This window comes from Gossypium hirsutum, chromosome D09 (genome assembly GCF_007990345.1).
Source record: "Gossypium hirsutum isolate 1008001.06 chromosome D09, Gossypium_hirsutum_v2.1, whole genome shotgun sequence".
Lineage (NCBI taxonomy): Eukaryota > Viridiplantae > Streptophyta > Magnoliopsida > Malvales > Malvaceae > Gossypium > Gossypium hirsutum.
Window position 1 is genome coordinate 8,615,212 of NC_053445.1, and position 6,235 is coordinate 8,621,446.

Here is a 6,235-nt window from a genome sequence, read left to right on the forward strand (position 1 = left end):
AATTGTATTGAAAAGTGAATTAAATACTCTATTAACTAGTCGGGCTAGTCGGATATAGTTGGCATGCCATAGGATATGGAAGAGTACGGGTTTTTGCCGGCTTACTGATCAGGCATTTATATGTCGACTACTGTTACTGTTACCGATTCGACACTTTGTGTGTTGAATATTGTTACCGTTATTGTTACAGATTCAGCACTTTGTGCGTTGAATATTATTTCTGTTACTGCTACCGTTACTAATTATTGTTTAGGTGCTGTGTACCGTTAAGGTACAATGTGTAGTACTAGTGTGTTGGTTGGAATTCGTGTATCCGCCGAGTCCGAGTCAAGTTAATAAGTGAAAATGAAATAAATTTACTGATAAAACTAAATTTGCATGATATGACATATGTGAAAGGTGAGAATTGAAATAAAGAAATAAGAATAGTATATATATAATCAAATGATAATATAAAAGACTGAATTGTTCATTAAGTGATGATAATTGTAATGTAAAAGTATGTGTGTGTGATTTAATGTATTTAAATATAAATTGAATTATAGTGATACCACTGAGTATATGTATACTCAGCATACGGTTGTTTCCGTGCGCAGGTTGTAGAAGTCAAGTACTAAACCAGCATCCAAAGCTAGACCTGACTTCAGCAAACTTTTGGTGATGTATATTTTCTTTTGGTAATATGGCATGTACATAGGATGTATATAAAGGTTATTATGTTTTGAATATAAATGGTTAAAAATGTTAGTAGTACAAGTCTAAGAATTATAATGAAAGATGTTTATCCGTTTCAATTTAATTTTTACATTGATAAATTTAAATTGATATTATATTCAATTGGTTGAATTGGTTATTTTTGGAAATGGATACAGTTTTGTTTGCAGGGGGTTTTATGTGAAAATAAGCAGAAGTGTTGTCGCAAAAAAAAATTACGGAGTACTTGAACGAGTCCTATTTCACTTTTAATAAATGTTTTAGACTTCGAGAGTTCATTATAAGGATTTAGTTATTCAATTATACTATGAATGTCATTTTATTTATGAATTATTCGTAAGTTGTCTGATATGTTCGGTAATACCTCATAATTTTGTTCTGGCAACGCTTCAGGGTTAGGGGGTATTACATAGTGACATTGAAGAAACAATTCATATGGTACAACTAGAAAACTTTGAGTTGAGAGACCTAAAGAATATGGTTTGAAAATTAACAAAATCTATCTATGGACTCAAACAAGCTTCCCGTCAATGGAACCAGAAGTTTCATCAAGTAATTGTCTCGTTCGGTTTTGAGATGAATATTATTGATGATTGTGTGTATCAAAAATTCAATATGACTAAGTATATATTCCTAGTTCTATATGTCAATGACATTTTGCTTGCCACTAATGATATAGGCTTATTGCATGAAACCAATAGGTTTTTATCTAAGCATTTTGAGATCAAAAATCTTGGGGATGCTTATTTTATTTTAGGAATTCAGATACATCAAGATCGATCTTGGGGTAGTCTTGGTTTGTCACAAAAGAGTTATATCGATAAAGTACTAAAAAGGTTTGGCATGCAAGGTTGTAGGCCAAATGACACCCTTATTGCTAAAGAAGACAAATTTAATCTTACTCAGTGCCCTAAAAGTAACCTTGAAATTCAAGAAATGCAAAAGATTCCCTATGCATTAGCTGTTGGGAGTCTAATGTACGCTCAAGTATGTACGTGTCTGGATATTGCGTACATTTTTAGGATGTTAGGCAGACATTTAAGCAACTTAATATGGGCCATTGGATAGCAACCAAGAGGGTTATGAGATATCTTTAGAGAACAAAAGATTACATGCTCACATATTTGAGGTTTGATAAGTTAAAGATCATCAGGTATACAGACTTCGATTTTGATGGAATATTGATGCAAAATTTTGCCACTAGGGTGCAAAATTGTGATAATAATTGGTAGTCTTTTATTCCAATAACAACAGGAGCACATCAAAGTCAAAGCACATAGACTTTAAGTTCCTGGTTGTTAAAGTAAAAGTTCAAAGTTGTTAGGTACTTATAAAGCATATTAGGACAAACTTCATGATTGCGAACCTGCTTACTAAGGGACTACACCCAAGGTTTTATAAGTGCACACTACTCATATGGGTGTAATGTCATTCTAAGATATTCAGTTTTAGTGGGAGTTTTTAATTTTAAATACTTTTCTGTTATAGACAAATTTTTGATTATTTCAACTTAAGGTTATTTTCTACAGAAATAAAGGTTATTTGGTTTATTCACACTCTGATTTTGGTAAGGTTTGATCTCATTAAGGTTAAGGAGGGCCAGTCAGAAATAGGAATGTTTGGTTCACATTGCATGTAATTTCCATGCTACACATCCATACTTGATCTATGACATTTGGTTATGTTAATATACGTGATCAGGGATGGACTTAGTTACGATATATGTAACGAAAGTCGTCTTGATTCTACGCTAATATAGTTAATGGACGAGATTGTTCGAAATAACTTTTGGATATGATAGTAAAGTTTTGAGCTCATAAGATTATATAATGACATGTAATTATAGAGTAATTAATATATATGTGGTCCAAGTGAGAGATTGTTGGAAAATATGGACATCACATATATAATAATAGTAATTACATGTATATTATTTACTATCATAAAAGATTATCTAAATTAAAAGTGACTAATTTGGTTAAATTTTATTGAGCTTTAGTTATCAAATAATGTATGGGTTAAATATGTATAGATACTCTAGTAACTACATTCTAATTGATGATGGGTTTATTAGAAATTAGGGTCAATATGCAAAAGTTATATATTAAGGTTATGGTCCCCAAATTACACATGCCTAACTTTTCTAATATCCCATCTCATCTTTAGAAAAGAGAGTCACCTTCTATAAATTACTTGTGTGCTAATTTGGAAGATCAAAACTATAAGATCCGAAGATTTCAAGAAATTGATGGATTTAGATATGCTTCTGTATCTAGTTTTATTTTTTAATTTTATTCTTGTTGATCTGACATGATAAATCTTAATTTGTTAAGTTTTATATTATATCTTATTTTACAGTCCTAACATTTGGGTCAAACTAAATACTCGAGCTTAAAGTTTTTTTTTTTTTTTGCGAAATTCGAATGGTGACAAGCTAGGTAAAGACGGATAGAGGCCATAATCGAAATATTAGAACAATTGAGCATGGATTTGAAAGATGTAAAGAGCCTATATTTCTAGTTTCAAATATTCAAATGGCTTAAGGCAAACCCATTCTAATGATAATTATAAATAATAATAAAAATTGAGAGAGATGAATGAAGGCTTGTGGCTCTAGTGTTGAAAGAAAAGAGAAAAATGATGGCTTTTAATACCTAAAAGGAAAAAGGGTTAGGCGTAAAAAGAAAAGGTGATGAATGATGATGATGTTAAAGTTAAAGTTGTGTTATTTATTGCTTTTCAGATGAGCTTTTGTATGTAAAAGTAATTTTTCCTGAAAAACAATAAAGAACAGACATCGTTTCAGAAAAAATTTTAACTTAAAAAAAGTATTTTTTGGCAGATGGAGAAGTTAAAAATTTTAACTTCTCCATCTGCCAAAAGTGCTTTTGGCTTCTATTTTCATTTTTAACCTTTGTCTTCTCCCAAAATTTTTAGTATTTATATTTGGTATATAAATATTATCCCTTTTTAAAACTTTAATCTAAATATATGTAATATTTTAATTTGTTAGGTTTATATTTTCTATGTTATGTTAATATCTAATATGAGTTATATATTCAAATACATTTTAAAATAAAATAATACAAATGTGTTAAAAGCATTAATTAAAAATAAAAAATAATTTTTAAAATAATACAATTGTGTCAATATCTAATTACAAACATTTAATTATTATATTTAAATATTTAAATATAGTTTATATATTCTAATTAAATTTAATAAATAAATAATATTAATTACTTATAAATATTTAAAATTAATATTATATATTAAAATATTAACAATAAGTTATAATAAATTATTTTTTATAATTTTGCAAAATATCATAATATTAACTAATTTGAACATTATTTAAATACATATTTGTTACTTTATAATATCATGTCTAAAATGGATATTTTATTTTTCAAAAAACACTTCTCAAAAACACTTCTCAAAAGTAATTTTCCACAATACTTTTCAAAAGCAATGAAGAACTGGCCCTAACGCATGAGATGGAAAATTTTGGTGAAAACAACGAAGAAGGGAAGAAACCCAAATAGCTTTTTTGCCAATGTTATAAAATAATTAAATGTATTAAATAAATTTTTGTAGTTGTGATGGTTTTAATTGTTGAATTAATTAAAATTAAAACTAAATTGATAAAATATGTAAGTGTTGAGAATTAAAAGTGTTATTGTATAAATTTAAAAGGTCACATCATTATTTTTATTAATAATTTAATGAAGGTAGATCAAAACAAAATCAACCGAAAACATTAATGATAAAATTGAATGTTTGCATAGTTTGATGATAAAAAAAGAAACACCACTAATGGTTAAGTGACTAATTATATAATTTATCTTAATTTTTTTATAAAAAGTCATATTTGATATTTATCATGATTATTTTTATATGAATATTTTAAAATTAGGGGGTAGGTTTACCAAATTCTAGTAAATAGTTAATGAGAAATGGGAGTTAGCTCATTAATGTACTTCACATTTTTACTTTCATCTTTTGTCAATTTTACCCTTATTTATTTATTTTTGTCTTTTAGTCATACTTACAATTATTTATTTAAAGTACGAATCTCACATCATAATGAAATAAGAAAAGATATGACAAATAATGTCACATGTTGCTTTGGAAAAGTTAAAGGAAGCATTCTATACATTATTACGAATGAACAACACAAAAATCAAGTTTCCATTTTCAAAACTTCTTTTATAGTTTTAATTATGTTCTTTAATATTTATTTAAATGAAATAAAAGTTTAAATACTTTTATGAGTGTTGCTAACAATCTCTTGATTTACTTGAAAAAAAGCATTGTGTTGTAAATACGATAGCATTCTCCTTCTTAATTAAGAGAAATAGAGAGATTTATCTTCAGTCATTTCAAAATTAAAGTCTCTGGAAAAACTTCAAGTGATCCAAATGGTTAAGAGTAAGGTCTCTAACAATAAAATCATATATCTCTAACAATCTTGTTATTTTTAAACAAAACTAATATTGGCCTAACGGCCTAATAACAAATTTGATCTCAAATTTAAAAAATTTAATAAATTTAGCCCTTAATGTTTACAAAATTTTTCATTTTAGTCCTAAATATAAAAATTATAAAAACTATTTAACAAATCTTAAAATTTTAAAAAGTAAATATAAAAACATTTTCAAGTTTTTGTACCCAAAATGACTTTCACAATTTCTTTCATTTTTTTCTTTCATTCAATTGACGAAATTGGAAATATAAAATGCTATGGCCTTCACCTGCAAGAGAACGCTAGAGCCTAAAATTGATACTATCTTTATGGCAAAGAGTACGGCCGTCGGAGTTGGTGTCATTAACTCAACCATTTGTCTAAGTTTTTAAATTTGTAAATTTTGAGTTTCTTTCTAGATTTTAATAAGCATTTTAGAAGAATAATGTAGCAAAAAAAAAAAGGACTAAATCAAAAGAGATTGAATAAAAAATAGTTTTACTTTTTGGGTTTTTGACATGTTTGGTTGATGAGAAAATGAATATGGTTGATAAGAAAAGGTAAATATAAATAATACAAATTTCAAAATTAAATACAAGTTTTTAAAAAGATTTTTAAATATACTTTTAGAAATTTTAGAATTAGAACTAAAATGAAAATTTTTGTAAACATTAAGGGATAAATTTGTTGATTTTTTTAGATTTAAGATCAAATTAATAGAATGAGTAAATAATTGAGAGCTAAAATGCTATTAGGCCAATAAAACAAAACCCACATTAGACTTCTGTTTGACAACTAACAGAAGAGTGACTAAAATATTTAATTTTAAAAAATTAAGTGATTAAATTGAAAATTTAATAGTTGGGTGATCAAAATAAAACTAATTGAATAGTTGGACGACTATCCTTGTACTTTGCCCATATATTTTAAAATTAAATTAGGTAATACTAATTTATTATTATTTTATACGCACATTCGCAAAGATAAAAAAAAATAGTTTATATATATTTGAATGTATATTTATATTTTTTAAGTTGTATTTATATAAAATTTTGT